This window comes from Pelophylax lessonae, assembly GCF_965119305.1.
Source record: "Pelophylax lessonae genome assembly, chromosome: 6".
Lineage (NCBI taxonomy): Eukaryota > Metazoa > Chordata > Amphibia > Anura > Ranidae > Pelophylax > Pelophylax lessonae.
This window is the reverse complement of record NC_138773.1, coordinates 189,003,712-189,027,529: the sequence shown is the minus strand read 5'-3', so window position 1 is coordinate 189,027,529 and position 23,818 is coordinate 189,003,712.

Here is a 23,818-nt window from a genome sequence, read left to right as displayed (position 1 = left end):
CTTTAGGGTTCTACATAGTGAAATGCTTGGAGTCATTTCCATTAGCCAATTACATACCAGTGCTACCAATGGCTTCCCTTTCGTAGCTTGCTGTTAAAGCTAACTGTACATGGCCCAAATATGTCCATTAGGTTTATGTGATAAGGATTCAAGCTGCATCCTAATCGAACAGTTAGCTACATCGATTCAGTAGCCATCAAAAGAAACAACTCTTATTTAGCAATCTTTTGTGGGCTATAAAAAAAGTTAGTTGTTTTTCACTGGCATTTCATTTTAAGTGAATTCTTTTAAAGTTCACCTGTGCCCAGACTAGTGACATTAAAGTTTAAATATTTTTAAGAAACAATAAAAGCTCTTTAAGGAATAATGATCACCAATGTTTATAAATTCTTGTTGTATCTCTCAGGTGACCAAGTGCAAGAAGCACTTGTTCCCATTCAAATTCATGGCCTCACTGTACTGTAAAAACACATATTCTTTTCGGTTTATGCTGCCTGTAGCTCCACCCCAGGCTGAAGCCCAAGTTTTAGGTGTTTCCATGGAAGAGTTACAGCCAGCATTAACCCTCACACCCTCTTCATTCTTCTGTATAATTAATATGAATGTCATCCTGAAACACTTTTTGGGAGAAGCGTGCTCTTCTTTGTCGTCCCCTGCAGCAAGATTCCTCTATCGTCACACATTGGAACATTGGGCTGAAGGGAATAGCAAGAGAGAGAATGACGGTGGCTGTAGACCAGCATGGCCATTTACAAAAACACAAGCCACAACCCAAACTGGCAGCTTTGACTCTCTGGTAAATAATCCCAAATCTGCCAATCTGCTATTGCATGGACAGGGACTAGAGTACCAGCTGGCAGCTTGGCTTGTGATTTTTTGAATGACCACGCTCGTCTGCAGCAACTGCCATTCAAACACAAGTCGGCATCTAATACTACTGTTAATTGCTGTAATTGCAGTAGCAAGTGGGCAGGTCTGAGCTTTGTAGTATTTCTCAGTTACGAGGCAGAGGAGAGGAGGCATATAGCTGCAGATGTATGCCCTTCTGCCCTGTGTGCACTGTTATATACCCTCCTCAGCTCAGTGTATGATGTCACTGCCCCCTCTCTGTGATGTCTATCTCCCCAAATAATGTGTCTCCTTGCTAGCAGTGTGGCTGTACAGCAGTGGGGGGGGAAGGTGCTCTATGCACTAGGTTCCCATGTGGGATTCTTGCATTTTGTGCATTAGTCCTTTGGGTTCATAGTGCCCTCAGCAGAAGTACTACAATAGGGCCCTAATTAATTCTCAAAAATCACAACAAAGAGTCTAAAATTGGGTTTCGGTCAATTTTCGAACAGCTTGGAAACACCCGTTGTGTTAGAGGCCTGGCAGTCAGGCAAGATTCTGGCGCAATAGAAAATAATGGGAAAAATAATCAGATTAATCTGCCTTTGTTCTGAAATTTGAAGATAAATTTCTCTGTGATGCCAAAGGCTAGAGAGGTGAAAAAAGAGCTTTTACTGCTTGTTCAGAATATGTAAATACGTGTGCATAGTCTGGGCACTTCAAATTTTACAATATTTTATTCACTTACTGTTGATCTATACAGCAGTTACTGAAACTGTAGTGAGGTAATTCTGAGAGCTTTTACATTTCAAAGGGCAGATACATTTCTATTCTTAAAGGAGAAGTCCACCCCTAGTGAATTGGGGAAAAGGGGTTGGTTGTAGGCATGTGTTACTCTGTTGGCGCATTTCAACCGGTTTGAAAAGGACAGTGAAAGTCTTTTGCTGTGGCCATTCAAATATGTGAATTGTGCTTTTGGAGCCAGGATACTATATTTAACTCATTTCATCGACTCCACCTTTCTCCTTTAAAGCTTGCCAAATAATTGATCAGCCTGACAAACAATTTGGAGAAGCAGAGTACTACCATCGAAGAGCATCTGCAGCAATCTATTTATGTAGTTTCCATTACTGTCTTTTATTATAAGCTTTCTTTTTATATCTGTTGATTTGCTATCACTTGAAGCTGGTGAGCTCACTGATGCCCCTTTGCCTGCACGAAGGCATTCAGTGGTATGCTAGTGTAAAACAAAGTTTAGTTTGTGCTAAGAGGAGCACAGCTGCTTTCTGGGTTTGCACACTTTTGCAGGCTCACTGATCTCTATGGTGACAAGTAAGCTGTGTCTTTCCACATCGTCTGGGATTTAGCAGTTTACTCCTGCCTCTTGGGACCAGTGTACTTTTGTTATTTCTGTAAAGTGCAGAAGGAATAAAACCTATTGAAGATCATATTATCGGTGCATGTTAGACAATATTTATAGCTGTCTTACTGGAAGCTGGTAAATGCTGTTCACTGTTGTTGAAATGTGAAACTTAGTTGTTGTTAACAAATGTAAATATCTACCAGAGAATAAAAGAAATATTTTAATTCATTGTAAATAGAGATGTACAAATTTCTGAACCAATCAGAATATCTATACTATGTTAAATAAATATTGTAATGTTTCTTGCTTCACAAGTCTTCTTCTTTTTTTTTTTTTTTTTTTTTTATTGAGCAGAGTATGTGATTATTTTACCCAAAACATGGGCTACACTAGGGGAAATAACATTCAAGTTACAATAGCATCCTCAATTGAGGGCAAAGCATACAGTTGATGTAAAACTATAGACAAAGTTTTTTATTTTTTATTTTGTAATAGAGTAAGAGAAGGTTATAATCCCTGTCAATGTGTTTTTGCCATTGGGGAGATTTCACTTTATTTCCTGTCCCTTAGCTAAAACAAGAAACGTAAGGAAATCCCTGCAAATTAAAGGGCAAGGAACTTACACTTCACTCAAGGGCTGGCTTTACCAAGGCCTGGAATTGCTGTTACTGATTTCACCTGCAGGGAAACTTTAGTCCTTTTCCTCCAAGGTTCTGTAACTGTACTAAACATTGGAACTGTTCTGTAAATCTACTAAACATTGGAACTAGGGAGGGGGACTTCCCTTTGTGTCTACGTGGCGTGGTCAGGGGCATTTGAGGAATTCTATGTAAGCTATACATATGTATTTGTGATGACAAAGTAATACTAAACTTTTTTTTATTTCAGAAGAGGTTTACACACACCAATTATGTGTCCTTTTCTTGCAGAATGTCCTTTTCTCTTTTGTTTATTAACGGACACTGCATATTCAGAACCATGCGGTTATATTGGCCCCTACAGGAGTAGGACACTAAGCAGAAAAATAAACTTGGCTACGTCTGTGGGCAGTCCTAGCTGGTATATAAATCCCCCCTATCTGCTATTTGCATCCAGTTTTTTTCTGCCTAGTCTCAGGAGTAAGGATCTAGCTGCCTACTGGGATCTTTGGTTCTAGCAATTTTTTTTCTTTTTACATCTTTTTTGTTTTACTCCTTGTTTTTTTCCTGTGGAGATCTACATTCAATTGCTGGGCTGGGCGACAGGCTGGAAATTTAGATTCAGTGGTCCCTCCAGTCCAGCTAATCTAACGCTTGCCGACCGTAGCTATGCAGTGGTGACATGGCCCCACCAGGACAGGGGCTGACCAGTGAGATGTCCTCATGAGGTCGCATACGACCAGGCTCTGGGCCCGAGTCGCAGTGTTCCCCTGGCCGACAGCCCCCCTACTTCAATGACAAGTTCTGTCTGGAGTGGTCACAGGCCCCCTCCCAGGATGGTCGGACCTGTGGGTTCCCCTCCTCCCACGTAGGCCCCCTGAGTGTGCTGCCGGGTGTCCTTGTGACATCTCTTCCCCTGCCCCCCCTTCCCCTCTGTGGGTAGTCTGATGGACCTGGGGGGTTTTGCAGTGCTGGGTGAAGGGGCTGTTAGGGTGCTGGTGGTAACCTGGCGACAGAGATAGGCCCCGATGTCCGCTAGAGGGCGGAGCTTGGATGGAACCCCCAAGGTAAGTGACACAGGCTAGCCTGAGGTGCGGAGTCTAAGTATCCACCGGTTTTCGCCAGAGCCTCTAGTGGTGAGGATGGAGTTCGCTGCGTGTGGATACCAGGTAGCGGTCCTCAGGGTCGCCCCACCAGGGGTGAACCGATCAAGGTCTGAAGGCGGGTAAACAGACAAGGGAGATCCGAGAGAATGGTCAAACAAGCCGGGGTCAGGACGGGCAGCACACGAGCGGAGTCAGGAACAAGCCAAAAGGTCAACAGGAAATCAGCAGCAAACAGGTCACAGGTTCAGGAACAATGGCAGGAGCTGAAGACAAGACAGCACTGAACCTGTGTGCTGATCCAGCTTAAATAGAGCTCTTTCTAGATGAGAGGGGTGGAGCCGGAATAGCCTGTGAGTCTTAACTCATCCACTGCCAGAGCCTTCCTGACAGGTTCCTAACATTGCCCCCCCCTTAAGGGCAACCTCCGGGTGCCCAACAAGCTCCTTTTTTGTGGATGAGCACGAAAAAATGCTTGGATTAGGTCCGCAGCATGGACGTTCCGTTCAGGCTCCCAGGAGTTCTCTTCCGGACCATAACCCTTCCATTTGATGAGAAACTGTAGCTGGTTGCATCTCTTTCGACAGTCCACCACAGCCTCAACCTCATACTCCACATCTCCATCCACGAACACAGGTTCTGGGGTACCTGAACTTCTACCAGGGAAGTTATCGGGGATCACGGGCTTCAGTAAGGAAACATGAAATATGGGATGGATCCGAAGGGTATCGGGTAGGGATAGTTCATAGGACACATCATTGAGTTTCCTTTTAACTGGAAATGGACCAATAAATCTGGGAGCCAGTTTCTTGGACGGACAGGCTAGGCGGAGATTAGCCGTGGAAAGCCAGACCCGATCGTCAGGTTGAAGAATCAACTCTCCCTTCTTTCTCTTGTCAAAGATCCTTTTGGACGCAGTTTGGGCCTTGGCTAAGGTCTCCCGCAGAAGGTTATTATTCCGGGAAAAGAAGTTGACAGTGTCTTGGACTGCAGGAACTCCGGATTCACGTGGAATATCTGGTAAGAAGGAGGGATGAAATTCGTAATTAGCGAAGAAGGGAGATTGGCCAGTAACAGAGTGCTTGGAATTGTTGTAGGAGAATTCTGCAAGTGGTAACAGGGCTACCCAGTCGTCCTGGACAAAGGTGGTAAAGCACCGCAGGTACTGCTCCAGGGTTTGGTTTGTCCTCTCAGTTTGTCCGTTGGTCTGTGGGTGGTAGGCTGAGGACATAGACAGCTCGATCTTTAACAGTTTACATAAAGCCTTCCAGAAGCGGGACGTAAATTGTACCCCTCTGTCAGAGATGATGTTCCTGGGAATCCCATGGAGAATCCCATCCCATAGAGAGTCGATCTACCACCACAAAAATGGCAGAGCACCCTGCAGAAGGTGGAAGTTCCACGATAAAATCCATGGCAATTGTTTGCCAGGGCCGATCAGGGATGGGAAGAGGTCTGAGAAAGCCCCATGCCTTACTTCTGGCGGTTTTACACCGGGAACAGGTGGTACAGGAGAGTACATAACTCCTGCAGCTCTCTTCCATATCAGGCCACCAAAAAGAACGCTGCAGGAGGTCAAGGGTTCTATGGACGCCAAAATGACCGGCCAGAGGGTGATCATGACAGGCCGCCAGAATTGCTGTTCTGACCTCTTCCGGGACGAAGATCTTGTCTTTAACCCATAACAAGCCATTTTTGTGCACCAGGGGTATTCCGGGTGGACCAGGAATGTGGGCAGAGGCTTGCTCAAGACGGGCCTTCAGATTTCGAATAAAAGTAGGAAGTTCTTTTCGGATAGGATGGTGTCAGGTACTGAAGTTTCCTTCGGGCTATCAAACATCCGGGACAGGGCATCCGGTTTAACATTTTTAGACCCAGGCCGATAGGTGATATGAAATGAAAACCTTGAAAAAAAAAGTGCCCACCGTGCCTGACAGGGTCTCAAACGTTTTGCAGATCTCAGATACTCAAGGTTTTTGTGATCCGTAAAAATAAGAATAGGGTGTACAGCCCCCTCAAGCAAATACCGCCACTCTTCAAGTGCGGCTTTGATCGCCAGAAGTTCCCGGTCCCCAACATCATAATTCCTCTCTGCAGAGGAGAGTTTCCGGGAAAAGAAGGCTATCGGCTGTATCAAGTCCTTGGTTCCCTGTCTTTGGGAGAGGACTGCCCCGACAGCAACTTCAGAAGCGTCAACCTCGAGGAGGTAGGGTAAGGTGGGATCCGGGTGACTCAACACAGGGGCTGACGTGAAGAGCTTCTTAAAGACCAAGAAGGCGGACTGGGCTTCGGGGGTCCATTGAAAGCGAACACTCTTCTTGGTGAGCTGAGTAATGGGAGTGATATGAGAGAAACCCTTAATGAACATTCTATAGAAGTTGGCGAAGCCAACGAATCGCTGCACTCCCTTTTTGTCAGATGGAGGTGGCCAATCCAGGATGGCAGAGACTTTCTGGGGATCCATCTCTATACCCTCTGTAGAAATTATTAACCCCAGAAACGGGATGCTGCTCCGCTCGAATTCACACTTCTCGGCCTTAACATAGAGACCATGCTGACGGAGGCGGCCGAGGACATTTCGAACATGCTCGCGATGTTGCTCCAGGGATGTAGAGAAGATTAGGATGTCATCTAGGTAAACTATGACAAAGATATGCAGCCAATCCCGGAAAATATCGTTCACAAAGTGTTGGAACGTAGCTGGGGCGTTGCAGAGGCCAAAAGGCATCACAAGATATTCGAAATGCCCGAACCTGGTACGAAAAGCTGTCTTCCACTCATCGCCTTCTCTAATACGGACTAAGTTGTAGGCCCCGCGGAGATCCAACTTAGTGAACAGGACAGCAGATCTGAGCCGCTGAAAGAGCTCGGGAACCAGAGGGAGAGGGTAGCGGTTCTTAATGGTAACTTTATTCAAGTCTCTGTAATCGATACAAGGTCGAAGGGAGTGATCCTTCTTTTCTACAAAAAAGATACCTGCCCCTGCCGGAGAGGTGGAAGGACGGATAAACCCCTTCTTCAGACTTTCGTCCACATAGTCCTTTAAAATGTCCAGCTCACGTTCAGATAATGGGTAAATTCGGCCAAATGGGATCTCGGCTCCCGGGAGCAAGTCGATGGGGCAATCATATGAACGGTGAGGAGGTAAGGTCTCAGCTCCCCGCTTACTGAAAACATCCAGGAAGTCGTGATATGCCTTGGGTACAACAGAACATAAATCAGGCTCAGATTCGAGACAGAACAGAGTTTGGGGGGACTTGGATGGAGCGGGTAGACAGGAGTTCCTGCAGTAAGGAGACGGGAACTGGACGGCTCCTGTGATCCAGTTGATTTGCGGGTTGTGTGCCTGCAACCATGGCAATCCCAGGATAATGGGAAATAAGGGAGATGTGATGACATCCAAACGTATCAATTCCTTATGGCCAGATGGAGAGACCATTGGAAGAGGAAGGGTTTCTTGGGTCACGGGTCAAGACTTGATGTGGGAGCCATCGGCCAGGAAGATAGTGAGGTCCTGGGTCTTGGTCTGGAGAGGTATGCCTTGCTGCCCCACAAAGGAATGGTCAATGAAACAACTGCAGGCTCCCGAGTCAATGATTGCTGTAACCTGGACGGGTCCTTCTGGGAGTTGCAAAGACACAGGAAAGGCTAAGTGGGAGGTGGAGGTAACTGATGCCACACAACTGGAGGGCGAGACTGGCAAAGACTTATGGTGTTTCGCTGCGCAAGAGCGCACATAATGGCCAGCTTCTCCGCAATACAGGCAAAGATTACCCAGCTGGCGGCGACGTCTCTTCTCCGGAGACAAGACAGGCCGCATGACCCCAAGTTGCGTGGGTTCAGGAGCATCAGGCATGGCTCCGGCGGGAGCAGGGCTGGGAGAGACTGCCCCAGCGGAAGGGAAGTGTACAGGAGGTGCTACTCGTGGCAACATCCAGGCTGGCCGAAACTGCTGCGTTGATCGTTCCGCCCGGCGTTCTCGCAGCCGACGGTCGATTTGAATGGCCTGTGAGATCAAATCCTCTAGTGCGTCGGGGATGCCCAACCGGGCCAATTCGTCCTTCAGTGCTTTGAACAAGCCTAGACGGAACTGGTACCGGAGTGCAGCCTCGTTCCAGGAAGTGTCGGAACTCAGGCGACGGAAGTCCGTGACATAGTCTTCTACGGGTCTGCGTCCCTGCTGGAGAACATGTAGCGCAGCTTCTGCGGTGGAAGATCGCTGTGGATCGTCATAGAGTTGGGCCATAGCCTCAAAAAATGACAGTAGAGAGTTCAAATGGGGGCTACCCTCTTCAAGGAGCCGATGGGCCCAGGACTGGGGTCCGCATAGTAGCAATGAAATAACAAACCCCACCTTGGTGGCCTCCAGGAAGAAGGTCCGGGGTTGCAAGGAGAAGTAGAGCTGGCAGGCATTTCGAAACGCTCGGAATTTACTCCGATCTCCGGAATATTTTTCAGGGGTAGGGACCCGAGGTTCCGGTGGCAGCATCACTACTGTGGGGCTGGAGGCCGGTGCTGCGGTTGCGGCTGCGGCAGCGGAGGAGGGAGCAGATGGCGCAGTGGAATCTGCCGTGAGGGTTACAGAGCGTAATCGTCCCTCTAACTGTGTATAGCCATCCTGAAGCGTCCTCACGGCTTGAGACAGGGCTGCTAGGTGTTGGCAGATCTCCTCTAACGGTGAAGCCTCTCTTGCAGGTTCCGACATGGCTGTCTTGTACTGTTAGGGTGCTGGTGGTAACCTGGCGACAGAGATAGGCCCCGATGTCCGCTAGAGGGCGGAGCTTGGACGGAACCCCCAAGGTAAGTGACACAGGCTAGCCTGAGGTGCGGAGTCTAAGTATCCACCGGTTTTCACCAGAGCCTCTAGTGGTGAGGATGGAGTTCGCTGCGTGTGGATACCAGGTCGCGGTCCTCAGGGTCGCCCCACCAGGGGTGAACCGATCAAGGTCCGAAGGTGGGTAAACAGACAAGGGAGATCCGAGAGAATGGTCAAACAAGCCGGGGTCAGGACGGGCAGCAGACGAGCGGAGTCAGGAACAAGCCAAAAGGTCAACAGGAAATCAGCAGCAAACAGGTCACAGGTTCAGGAACAATGGCAGGAGCTGAAGACAAGACAGCACTGAACCTGTGTGCTGATCCAGCTTAAATAGAGCTCTTTCTAGATGAGAGGGGTGGAGCCGGAATAGCCTGTGAGTCTTAACTCATCCACTGCCAGAGCCTTCCTGACAGGTTCCTAACAGGGGCGCTGTATTAGATGGCCCTGCTGCAGTGTTTGCCTGTGCAGGGGGGGTGCTGCCCGTGTGAGCTGCATACCGGTTTGTTTTGTTTTTTTGTCCTCCCTGCTCTGGCATAGTGGGCTCTTTCTCCCACAGTGATTGGTGTCCATCTTCTCTGGGAGCCTCTTTATGCGTTGCTTGGCGACCATTTTGTTGTGGCTTGGTCTACGGGTACAGCGGCCATGTTTGTGGGGCCTATCGCTGTCCTCCGGGTGGCCATTTTCTTGTGGTCAGGGGGCCACTTTTCGTTGGCCTGACCATGCCACTGGTATGCTTTAGCAGACAGGGATGCGGTGGCCATTCTTTTGGAGCTACGCAGTGGATGTTGTGACCTGGCCCCTCCCCCTCTGTGGATTCCCGGGCTTCCTGTTTTCTCTGGACATTTTGCATGTGGGCATTCTGGCTCTTTTGGTGCCTGCGACTGGCGCTCCTTCCGTGGTGGTGGTGATGAGTCCTGGTTGGGGGTCCCTCTCTCTGCTGCAGTGCGGGGGTGTACAGGCTGTGTGTAGGTGGGTCCCCCTGGAGGTGCCAAAGCTTTTTGCTGTGGGTTACCTCCTTTTTTCCGATGAAGTCTCAGGAACACATCTCCTCATCTGACCCACTCCTGGAGGTGGCAGGTCCCTTGGGGTCCCAGCTCCTCGTTAACGCAGCAAAAGGGTAGCCGGACGTGTCCCCTGCCCTCTCCTGCTTTTTCGGGCTCGTCGGATCCTGAATCTGGCTCTGCTGCCACGGACGTGGCCTGTCCAGTAGGACTAGATGCCATGCTCCCTGATCCATTTGATAGTGAGGATGACTCCTCCATGGCTGAAGCAGTGCATGAGAAGGCGCTGGTCGACCCACTTATTACTTCAGTGCGTGAGACATTAAAGGTGGAGGATGCAGCTGAGGCAGCTGCAGAAGTGGCAGTCCCTTTTGGTACACACAAGCTGCCCCCGTACGGCAAAGGTGTTTCCTTATCCTACCTACTTTGACAAATTTGTCTAAATTTGGGTGCGTCCAAAACCTCCTTTTGTGGTCCCAAAGCACTTTGTGGTGCTTTATCTCTTTGAGGAATCACTTTTGACGAGGTGGTCCCTCCTGTGTCCAGGTTGAATAAGGCAACCATGATCCTGGTGGAGGAATCCCTTTCTTTTAAAGACCTGGCTGACCGAAAAGGGGGAGTCTGTGTCCCGCAATATGTTTACTATTGCCGCTTCGGCATTCTACCAGGTCCTGGCCCCCCGCTCTGGTGTCACAAACACTGACATAATGGGCTAAGCTTTTGCACCATGGTATGGGTAATGAGTAGGTTCCCCCAGCTTACATTGAGCTGGCGGACCAGTTGGTCCAGGGGCTGAAATTCTGTGTGTGATGCAGGACACAGCTTCTTTGCTTTCCAAGCTCTCCGTTTCGGTGGTGGTGCTTCGGCGTGTTTTGTGGCTTAAGTGTTTGTCTAAGGACCAAACTTCCAAAAAGGCTCTGACTGATTTGCCTTTCCAAGGCGACTGTCTGTTTAGGGCTACCCTGGATGACATCATTAGGAGTCTCACAGGGGGAAAGAGTACATTCCTGCCACAGTCTAGGAAGGGGAAGGATCCTCATCGTAGACGCAGTCCTTCTTTCTCTATCCATAAAAAGTTTTTCGTTTCCCTGGGGCAGCAGACAAGAGTAAAAAATCCTTCAAGCCCTCTCCAGGAGGCTCAAAGAGACCCTGATCTGAGAAACTTGGAGCAGGTTTCTCCAGACCCGCAGACAAGCCCTCCTCAGCATGAAGGTTTGCTCCCACCCATGACTTGGGTAAGGGGACGTCTTCGCTGGTTTCCGGGTCCATGGACCTCCTTTAATAACTGACAAATGGGTCCACGAAGTGATCCTTTCCGAATACAAGATAGTTTCATTCCTGCTCTCCGGAGCAGTTCTTTCCCTCCAATGTGCGTCTATCCCCGGATAGAAAAAAAATTCTGTAAACTAAGATTGCTGTTGAAAATAGAAGTGTTAATAGTTTATTGTTCTCAATTACCAAAACTGAAAGTAAATGAACAGAAGAGAAAACTAATTTTTTTTTTTTGTGAGACCACCTTTTGATTTCAAAACCGCATCAATTCTTGAATTTTTCTAGGTACACTTGCACGCTGCTTTTGAAGGAACTCGGCAGGTAGGTTGTCAGAATATTTATACTGCTCTGAATAGAACAGTGTCTCCATTTATGTAAATAAGCAAAGATCTGTAAGGTAGGAGAATCTCAACTTATTTCCACAAATCAATATGTAACAAGTTCTTTTTAATTGTTTAATTTCTTTTTAAAAGCATATACCAATCTTAGTGAAAACAGTCTACAGTAGGGAATATATAAGAATATTTATTCACAAGACATGTATTCACAATAAATGATTAGACTTGAGATGACACAAAAAGATAACTTTACATAAAATACAAACCTAAAACGATAAATGCGATGTGATTTGTAGCTCAATGATGAAAGTAAAAATAAAGCAAGATTACCTGGTTTTCCCCAGGTATAGTATAAACCATAGATAAATGTTCTATATAATCAGACCAAAATTGTCTGTGAATTGCGCAGCCAACAGTCACTTCGCTGCAGTTGAAGTGAGGATAGGCTATGCAAAACGGGAAACTAATACGCTAATATTGCACTAAATCTGATATTAATAAAAACGTATAAAAACAAAAAACAGCTTTTAGAGAAAAATCTACTATGGTTCATACGGCTGGGACTGTAATCTCATTACCCTTAAATATGAAATGTAAAACATAAGGAAGGAAATAAATGATATTAAATAATAATCAAATAAACAGCAAGGTATATTTACCATAATTAAAATGGCTGCTAGCTTAAAATGGTCGTTACCAGAGTCCTTAAGATGGCTGCCTTCCCAAAATGGTGGCTGGTTAGGGAGGAGTTTTGTTTGGCGTCCTTCAAAGTTTCAGATAAATGATGGAGCAAAATGGAGTATGCATAGATGAGTATATGTATGGATGTGAGTAGTGTGTGTGTGTTGTAAGTGTAATGAGTGTTGTCGTAATGTGTGTCTCTCTCACATCTGGGGTTCCATTTTTATACTGTATTGAACAAAAGGACAGTAAAATTACCATAAGCTGAACCCAGAAGGAGGAACTTTATCCCCATTGGTTGGGATAACTTATCCATTAACTGGTGAGGTTATTGGGCAACATCTCTAGTGGTCGTCCAGTATATTGGATATTAAAACTATATGATGATTTCTTTATTTAAGAATAATCATAAAAACAACATAATAATCTATCCATACTCTCATCTAATATACATGTCCATCTAATATCTCCATCATTTATCTAGGTAAGGATTGAACCTGGTAACACCATGTCTAATTAAGGATATATTATTAATATAAAAAAAAAAAATATATAAATATATATAAATTGAAAATGACTGTCTAAACCAGGGGTCTTCAAACTATGGCCCTCCAGTTGTTCAGGAACTACAATTCCCATCATGCCTAGCCATGTCTGTGAATGTCAGAGTTTTACAATGCCTCATGGGATGTGTAGTTCCGCAACAGCTGGAGGGCCGTAGTTTGAGGATCCCTGGTCTAAACCAAAGACTTCACTTAGTAGCAGTCACCAAAGATGGCAGTATTGTATTACTCTTAGATTCAGTATATAGCAATATAACAAATAAACTTTGAACATTATAGTGACAAAGAGTTTATAATCCCAGACCTTCTAGACTAGACTTCTGGCAAGGTCAGAAAAGTTTAATGGCAACTTCTACAATTTACAAAGGTTTACTGAAGCCTAACTAAACATGAAGTGATCAATATCAGTAAAACTAGAATTAAGCAAGAATATGAAACAAAATATCATATAGAAAGTTTTTTCCTACAAATTTATGTATGTTCATATATATACTTCATTGTTAATATTCTTTTACATAGGATTATAATGTATCTGTAAATCTTATTTTTAAATGGGTTTAAACACAGAATACTTGACTAGTGTTTATGGTCACCACACAGACAAGATTATCTTGGTATAGCGTCAGCTAGACTTTATCTAAAGAAAGTAAACAGACTATTTATTTATTACCTTAGGTCAACACAGCATGTTTGGGGAAACCTTTTAGAAATCTCTTGAATACACACTTTTGCCTAAAAGGAGGTTTGACCTTTCAATAACCTTTAACGAAAATGGATGCCACTGCTCAAAATTTCTATATAGAACAGAATATGACATATTTCCATTTTTCTTTTATTTAATCTCCCCAATAATCCTGACAAGGTTGTTCCAAATATCTTGAAGAACTAACCACAGATCTTCTGTAGATGTAGGCTGCCTCAAATTCTTCTGTCTCTTCATGTAATCCCAGACAGACTTGATAATGAGGTTAGGGCTCTGTGGGGACCAAGCCATTCCTTCCAGGACTCCTAGTTGTTCTTCACACCGTAGATCAGGGATTCCCAAACTACAGCCCTCCAGTTGTTCAGGAACTACAAATCCCATAATGCCTAGTCGTTCATGTGAATGTCAGACTTTTACAATGCCTCGTGGGATGTGTAGTTCTGCAACAGCTGCAGGGCCATAGTTTGGGAATCCCTGCTGTAGATAGTTATTCGTGGCATTCATTGGCTGGGTGTTTGGGGTGGTACTGCTGCAGAATACATTTGAGGCCAATCACACACTTCCCTGATCGTATGAAACGATGGATCGTGGAAGTATCTGCCTGTATTTGTTAGCAGTGAGGACATCATGGATACTGACCAACTCTCCAGCTCCATTTGCAGAAATGTAGCCCAAAATTTGCAAGGAACCTCCACCAGGCTTCACTGTTGCTTGCAGACACTCACTATTGTACCGCTCTCCAGTCCTTTGGTGAACAAACTGCCTTTTGCTAGAGCCAAATATTTAAAATTTTGACCAGAGCACCTGCTACCATTTTTTTGCCCCCTTGTTCCTACGTTTACATTTAAAGGACATGGAAACAAGACTATACATGTATCAATTGATAGGGAGGAGAGGAAATATACAGATATTTCCCACATGAGCATTGTTGTTTAGGGATGGGCTCTGTGTTTGAATCGAACATCAGCTGTTCGTGTGTTTGCTGGACACACAAACAAATGGGGCGCTCCCATAATGCACTGCGCTGTTGCAGTGCATTGATTGTTGATGATTGGCCAATCATAGCTCAAGGGCTAAGACCATGCCCCACACTATATAAGGCTGCTGCTTACATGGCAGCCATGTATAGTGTGTGACAATAGAGATTAGGCAGGTAGTTGGTGGATAGTGAGTTCAGTCAATTTAGTGCAGTCAGTGTAGTGTACAGGCATACTCCACTTTTAACCACTTCAGCCCTGGAAGATTTGGCTGCTCAAAGACCAGGCCCTATTTTGCGATTCGGCACTGCGTGACTTTAATGGAAAATTGCGCTGTCGTGCGACGCTGTACCCAAATGAAATTGATGTCCTTTTTTTCCCCCCCACAAACAGAGCTTTCTTTTGGTGGTATTTGATCACCTGTGCGATTTTTTTTATTTTTTTTATTTTATACGCTATAAACAAATATAATATAAATATAAAATATATAAAATAATATAAAAAATAATTTAAAAATCTAAATTTTTTAACATTTTAGGCCAATTTGTTTTCTGCTACATATTTTTGGTAAAAAAAATCACAATAAGCGTATTTTTATTGGTTTGTGCAAAAGTTATTGCGTTTACTAACTACGGGAAAGATTTATGTCTTTTTTTTTTTTAAAGTAGTAATGCGGTACTACAACATTGCGGCGGACAGATCGGACCCCTGACTGACATTTTTGACACTTTTGGGGGTACCAGTGACATTACTACAGTAATCAGTGCTATAAATATTCACTGTTACTGTAAAAATGACACTGGCAGGGAAGGGGTTAACTTTATTGGTGATCGAGGAGTTGAGTGTGTCCCCAGGGGCATGATTCTAACTGTTAGGGGGCGTGGCTATTGAAGTAACCACAGAGACATGCAATCCTATATAGCAGGATTGCATAGCCTCTGTGCCTACTTCAGTGAGAATGACAGACGGCTGTTTTTACCTCAGCCGTCTGTCCTTCTCCCTCTCCGGTGGGAGATTGCGAGTGGCTGGCGGCCATAGGAGCCGCCGGTCACACACGCAGGCTAGGCAGGGAAAGAGCGGGGGTGCGCCTCCGGCGGCGCGCGCTCGCCACCCTACAGGCTCTTTGACAAGCGACGTAGTACTACGTCACTTTGCCTGTAAGTGGCTGGGTGCCACAGTAAATATACAGGAGGCGGTCGGCAAGTGGTTAAAATGTTTGGATATGTTGTAGTCCTGGGTCTCCTCTCGGGGCTCCCCAATTTGGTGTCCCTGTCACTTATGGTCCGGGAGCAGTGCCATGTCAAGCTGACTGATATTTCCCATAGATGCCAATGTTAAAGACAGGGAGCAATGCCATGCCAAGCTAACTAAGATTTCTCATAGACGCCAATGAGCACAAAAACTGAAAATTGGTCTAGGCAGGAAGAGGATGAAAGTGCCCTGTATTTAAGTGGTCAAGGGGAACCCTATAACAGAAAAAAAATATGGTGTGGGGTCCCCTCCAAAATTTATACCAGGCCTTTTGGGTTTGCGTGTGCCCCCTCTTTTCCTGACCTGCCAGGCTGCATGCACGGGTAAGGGTCTGGTATTTATTTTGTAGATAAAAAATGGGAAAAAAATGGCATAGTGGAGCCGGTGTTCCGTGAAAATTACCTACGCGTGAGAAAAACCTACCCTTGTCACTTCCGGTGCACCCACAGTGTGTATAACGCGGCCGTTACATTAAAACAGCTGCCCTACAATATGAATCATCTCCGCTCCTTCCCCTGACACTTCACTGATGTCGGCTAGTAAATATAATAGCGGCGGCGGGTGTATGAGAAGATGCATAACGGAGCCGCCAGCCGCTTTTATATTTACTAGCCGACATCAGTGAAGTGTCAGGGGAAGGAGCGGAGATGATTCATATTGTAGTACAGCTGTTTTCATGTCACCGCCGCGTGGGTAGGTTTTTTTCACGGACACCCTAATACTTTCATACTACTGCGCATGCCCTGTAGTCAGCTCCTTCTCTTTTTCATTAGGTCTCCGGGGCTCTGAGCATGCGCACTGCTGCGCTGCTCAGCTGTTCATGCCCGGAAGTGACGAGGGTAGGTTTTTCTCACGGGGTAGGTAATTCTCACGTTACACCGGCAATACATTACAGCTGCGAGCAAGTTAAAGTGACATTTTTTCCTTTAGAAATGTCAGTATTGCTACAGCAGGCTCCAATCATCGTACAGATGTGCCACTTTTAAAGAAATGTTTCATTTTTTTTTTGTTTCACTTTAAGCTTTATTAAAATCACTGCTTCTTTAAAAACGATCATTTAAAAAAACAATAATAATAATTAGCATTGATACATGTCTCCCAGGGAAGTACCTAGGTTCCCATACACTTTTTATGACATGAACTTGCATATACTTTTGATTTTTCATGTTCGTGTCCTATAGACTTTAATAGAGTTTGCATGTTCTCTAAAACATTTTCCTGTTCAAGATGTTCTGGTTCGAACTAAACAGGGGGTCTTCGGCCCATCCCTATTGTTGTTCATCCTAAAACGTTGGATGTTCTATAGCCTTACTTTCCACTCTGGCTGAGAAGCGTCAACTAACTAGTCAAAGTCCCAGTCACTGTCCTGAAGCTCCTTTGTCAATGCAAATATAACCTCAAATTTTCCTGCCAGATTCCCTCTCATTTCTAGATAAGCTTCAGTTTAAGATATGTCACTATTTGTTTCTATGTCAAGGGAAGCAGTGACTTAGTACCTTCTAGGCCCTATTCTTTCAGGACTCTTATGTAAATACTGAACTCTGCACTCGAGCCCTCACCATCCTCTCATATGGTGTGCTTTTGGCTTGGAATTTTAAAAAAAGAACTGCCTGTGGATGTAAGCTTGCATATCTGGGCCTTTAAACACTTAAGCCCCGGAAGATTTTACCCCCATTCCGACCAGGGGGTATTTTGCGATTCGGCACTGCGTGACTTTAACGGACAATTGCGCGGTCGTGCGACGCTGTACCTAAACGAATTTGGCGTCCTTTTTTTCCCACAAACAGAGCTTTCTTTTGGTGGTATTTGATCACCTGTGCGATTTTTTGATCACGCGCTATAAACAAAAAAAGAGCGTCAATTTTGCAAAAATAGCAATATTTTTCACATTTTTTTATATGAAATTCCCCAAAAAAAAAATTTAAAAATCAAAATTTTTTTACTTTTTCGGCCAATTTGTTTTATGCTACCTATGTTTGGTAAAAAAAATCGCAAAAAGCGTATTTTGATTGGTTTGCGCAAAAGTTATCGCGTTTACTAACAAAGGGAAAGATTTCTGTCATTTTTGTTGTTTTTTTTTTTAACGTGTAATGGCGGCGATCTGCGATTTTTTTTTTGCGGTACTGCGACATTGGGGCGGACAGATCGGACCCTTGACTGACATTTTTGACACTTTTGGGGTTACCAGTGACATTTCTACAGTAATCAGTGCTATATATATGCACTGTTACTGTAAAAATACACTGGTAGTGAAGGGGTTAACTTTATTTGGGAGGGAGGGGCTGTGTGTATCCCTAGGGGCTTGCTTTCTACTGTGATTGGCTGGGGCTTGAGCTGTATGGACACTGATCAACGGATCTACATACTAGATCTGAGTGATCAGTATCCTAACAGCAAGGAGAATGACAGGTGGCTTGTTTACACAAGCTGCCTGACATTCTCCCTCTCCCCCGCCGATCGCCGAGTGACCGGCGGACATCGGGTCCGCCGGTCACACGCGCGGGGGGGTCCGTGACCACGCGGGAGCGCGCGCTCGCTCCCTAGACCCTCACAGGCTAGTGACGTAGCCCTACGTCACTTTGCCTGTGAGGGGCTGACTGCCGACGTAGATCGGCGTTAGGCAGTCGGCAAGTGGTTAATTGCCTGTTATATCTTTCAATCAAACCAGCTGACTGTGGATGGTATGGGATGTGGCACAACCAGTACACTCCAGAATCTTTGTCCCAGTGTTATACAGTTGATCTGGCAAAATGTGAGCCATTATGGCTTTCTCAAACAGATCCAAAGCGATAAGCAACAATACGTTTCTAGAACTTGAAGCGTTGCGGCATTACCAGCATGTTTTCAAGAAAAAATAAGCAAGTACAGAACAGGTATCCATTTCAGTGTAACAATACCTTTAGAGCAGCAGTCCCCAACCTTTTGGCACCGGGGACCGGCTGCGTAATAGAAAATGATGTCAAGGCCCAGGGGTTGATGCGGTTTTTCACAGGAAATTTTTCGGGGGAATGGCTGGTGTTGGCACTTTAATCATTACGACACCATGGTTGATATGGTGTCAGGATGGTTGATGATTATTTCTATTATTACATTGTAATATAAAATTAAATAGTTTAACTCATCATAATGCAGAATCAGTGGGAGCCTTGAGTGTGTCACTTGCCACTGTCACCTGCCACCAGATGCAGCTTGTCAATTGCCAAGTCACCTGCCACCAGATGCAGCTTGTCACTTGTCATGTCACCTGCTTTCAGATGCACCTTATCTCTTGTAAGGTCACCTGCTTTCAGATGCAGCTTGTCACTTGCACGTCACTTGCCATGTCGCATGCCACCAGATGCAGCTTCTCACTTGCCCCGTCACCTGCCTCCAGATGCAGCTTGTCACTTGCCACATCGCCTGCCACCAGATTTAGCTTGTGACTTTCCACGTCACCTGCCACAAGATGCAGCTTGTCACTTGCTACGTCACCTGCCACCAGATGCAACTTGTCACGTCTCCTGCCACCAGATGCAGATTGTGACTTGCCAGGTCACCTGCAACCAGATGCAGCTTGTCGATCCTCACGTCACCTGCCACCAGATGTGCATTGTCACTTGCCATGTCACCTGCCACCAGATGCAGCTTGTTACCTGCCACCAGATTCAGCTTGTGACTTTCCACGTCACCTGCCACCAGAGGCAGCTTGCCACGTCACATGCCACCAGATGCAACTTGTCACGTCACCTGCCACCAGATGCAGATTATCACTTGCCAGGTCACCTGCCACCAGATGCAGCTTGTCACTTGTCACGTCACCTGCCACCAGATGTGAATTGTCACCTGCAGCCACATACAGCTTGTCACGTCACATGCCACCAAATGTAGCTTGTTACTTGCCACGTTGCCTTCCACCAGAGGCAGCTTGTCACTTGCCACGTCACATGCCACCAGATGCAACTTGTCACGTCACCTGCCACCAGATGTAGATTGTCACCTGCCAGGTCACCTGCCACCAAATGCAGCTTGTCACATCACCTGCCACCAGATGTGAATTGTCAGTTGCCATGTCACCTGCCACCAGATGCAGCTTGTCACGTCACATGCCACCAGATGTAGCTTGTCACTTGCCACGTTGCCTACCACCAAATGCAGCTTGTCTCTTGTCACGTCACCTGCCACCAGATGCAGCTTGTCACGTCACCTGCCTTCAGATGCAGCTTGTCACTTGCCACGTCACTTGGCATCTCCTAGTTAGGTATTGTAGTCCCAACTAATCTCTCTTTAATTTATACGTTCTCAATTATACTCCTCTCTTATCTAAGATCTGGAAGGAGCTTGATTCTTGGACCTCCACATTTATACCTTGGTTCAGTAGGATCAATATACCCTAAAAATGGATACCCTACCCAAACTATTTTTGTTTAGTTTATCAGACAAATTTTAGTTTATCAGACAATCCCTATCCTCCTTTCACATGCCTTCTTACGCACTCTTCAATATTTGTCCATCTGCTTCATTTAGTACTGTAGCTTCTCTAGGTTAGACTACAAACTCCTTTGCTACAGCAAACACCAGGAAGGTGTCAGCCTCCCTAAATTCTGAATTATACCGCTATGCAACTTTAATATCTCATATGCAGGACTGGTTCCCACAGCCTCACAGCCTCCCACAACTCAACAAAACCTCTAAACCTTGACCGTATCTGGAACTAAAAGAAAATGTTTTGGAAGATGTTTCTCTTTAACGCTAAACTCCGGACAGATATAAAAAACACACAAATCAATGCAGCTCTTGCTTGCGTAAAATGCCAGAAAATATAAAACGTTTCTACACTAAATGTCCCCTACTGTATTTCCTTGCATGGGACTAGTACAGCTGCCACATAAATTTAGGAAAGTATGAACGCAAAATAAAATATTGCAATAGTACAGTGCAAGTAGTAACATTGTTCCCATGGCAGTGAATGAGAAATCTGCTTTTTTTTCCCCCGAAATTCTGAAAGCTGGTCTCAGATAGATGAGTGACTCTTCACAAAAAGTTATCAAGTTCAGTTATGCTGCTCAGCTAACCTGGAGGAAGAATAGTCATCCTCCATAACTGGCTAATAAATCACATCTGCTACCCTCAAATAGTTTTTTTTTTAATAGTGAGGTCACCACGGCTGTTGCAGCTCCAGGACATATTGACATAGTTGGGTCTTTCATTTTTATTATTTACAAGCAGACTTCTTTCAATTATTTCCTTGTGAAGCAGATTTGATGGTTGATCTATTAAACATGACTTACAGATGAGGCCAAATGTTGGAACACATGGAGCTTTGTTTTGATGGTTTCTAAGAGATGCTTCAGAAAAGCAATCCTTAATATATTGCTAGACACAGGAGCTCATTTTGATTTCGGACATAATTACTACATACTCTCCTGATCATTCAATTGACTGTAAAGCCCAAAGAAAATATAGTTTTAGATTGAGGGTTACCCCTTTCCTATACTTAACAGGTCATTTTGTTCTGCCTGTTTTCACCCGGGGAGATTTCTCAATACATTCTGTCCTGGAAAAGCAACAGGAAATGAGATGGAGTCTCTCCAAAGTGAAACAAATTCCATCTTATAGAGTTGACACAGGAACAAGTGTCACTACTGGAGAATTTTACTTCACCTTTGGTGACAACTGAAAAATTGTGTTTTTTCCCCTAACTTTTTGTCTTTTCCACTGAGCGGTACGGTTCGGTACGCAATTTTTGCCGTTTCCATTGTGAATGGTACCCTAATTCCGAACCGTACCGTACCACTTTTTCGGGACCCTTTGGTTGGGGTACCAAGCACATTAGTACCGTACCAACAGGGTGGAGTTACACTCTGCAGAACTTTGATTGGTTGACAGAGAATTGTCGATCACAGCTTTCCTGCTATACCACGCCTATCATGAAAGGGTATTATTGGCAGTGGAAACGCAAGGTGTACCGTTCCGAACCGTACTGAACCAAACCGTACCGTACCACTCAGTGGAAACGAGGCATTAGTGACAATAATCACTAAGACTACAGAGGGGTAAAAGTTACCAACAAGGATCCAAACAATAATAAAAAGTTGACAAAGGCTTTAAACCTTACACCTTCTCTATCCAAAACAAAAACTTGTATTTACATCCATTAGAAAAAAAATAAAGCTATAAAATAGAATTGAACTTCAAAAATACAGTTTTATGCTTAAAGTGGTATTAAGCCCCAAACCAAAATATATTGCAGCTTACCGATCAATAGATGTGACTGCATTAGTTGTCTTTTTTACCTCTGTTTTCACCTGATGATCTAGCCAGTAACACACCTCCTGTATTAGAATGTCCCCACTCTGTCCCTCCTTTAGAGGGACAGAAACATCTTTTTTAACCATTTCCATACCGAGCCAATTCTGGCACTCCACTTCTACATGAAAAAATCATATTTTCTTGCTAAATAATTACTCAGAACCCCCAAATATAATTTTTTTTTTTTTTTTTTTTTTAAGCAGAGACCCTAGTGAATAAAATTGTGGTCATTGCATCTTTTTATCTTGCACAGCAATATTTCAAACGCATTTTTTTTTTTTTAGAAAAAAAAAAAAACAGTTTAATGAATTTAAAAAAAACAAAACCCAAATTTTTTTTTGTATAATGTGAAAAATGATGTTACGCTAAGTAAATATATACCTAATATGTCACGCTTTAAAATTGCGCACACTCGTGGAATGGCGCCAAACTTCAATGCCTAAAAATTGCCTTAGGCGACGCTTGAAACTTTTTTTACAGGTTACCTGTTTACAGCTACAACTAATCTAACGTTCGCAGCGATACCTCACGTGTGGTTTGAACGCCATTTACATATGCGGCTGTGATGTATGTATGCGTTCACTTCTGCGTGCGAGCACGCGGGGATGGGTTCACTTTACTTTTTTATTTTGACACTTTCCCTTTAAATTTTTATTTTTATTTTAATCATTTTAATTCCTATTACAAGGAATGTAAACATCCCTTGTAATAGAAATAGGGCGTGACAGGTCCTCTTTACAGCGAGATCTGGGGTCTATAAGTCCCCAGATCTCGCCTCTAGGCTGGAAAGCCTGCGATTAAAAAAACGAAAAAACGATCTCAGCTTCCCAGCCAAGGAAACAGCAGTGTTTACATCTGCCAACACCAGAAGTGATGTCAAAACATGGAGCCCAGCCTCCGAAGGTCATAGAGATGACCGGGGACCATCTGGTCTGCTGCCAGCCAATTCGTTCTGCAGCTACAGGCATCATTCAGATTTAACCACTTAAAACCAGGACGTCATACCACGTCCACCTAAGGAGAAGTAGTTAAACGCAACAAAAGTTATACCTTTGCCCGCTCTATGCAAATCTAGCAACAAAAATGGTAACTTTCTGTACTGTATGTAATAAATACATTATTATAAATCTTTATGACAGAAGAGGCGCCTTTTAAGAAGGAGAAACAGAGGGATTTCTATTAAAAAGATGGATGGTCTGCCCTGCAACAGTAGGGGAAAGTTGAAAGCTCTGCTTTAAATGCAATTCTCTTGGTTGTCCAAAAATACGACCCCTTTTGCCTCTGTTTATTACCCTTGAAAATCTGAATACAAAGATGTATACTGTAAAGATAAAAATCAATGCAGATATAAAATAAACAAATGAATGCAGCTTACGTATTTATTAATAAGTTATTAAATATCAGCATCTTGCAGAAGGGAGAAGCAGCACAAGGAGCCAATAAGATGTGCTTCGGTGCTTATGTGTGAACTAGTAGCATGTTGATAGGAAGAGAGGAGGAAAAGACAGACATACCATTCTGCTGCTGCAGGAAGGAATAGGACCTGTAAGGGCCTGTTCATACTACTATGCATAGATAAGACTGTTTGCCATGTTTCCTGTACACATCCACAGTGTTGCGACACACTAAACTGCATTACAAAGTGCTGCAGTGTATAAAGCTGAATAAAATGTCAGTTTGTGACATTTCAACAGTTGAAAAAAAAAAAAAAAGTAAATACAGTAAAACATTGGATTGCAAACATAATTTGTTCTGGAAACATGCTTGTAATCCAAAGCACTTGTATATCAAAGCAAATTTCCCCAAAAGAAATAATGGAAACTCAGATGATTCGTTCCACAACTATTTATAAGTCCTTCAATTTATAGTCCATATAAAAAGATTATAGCAATGTGATAGGTTGTGTAACCATAAAATGTCCATCCACAAATGGCAGCCTAATGTTCTAATTCTTCTCAACGGATGGCTGTTCACAGCATTAACGGGTCTGGGGAAA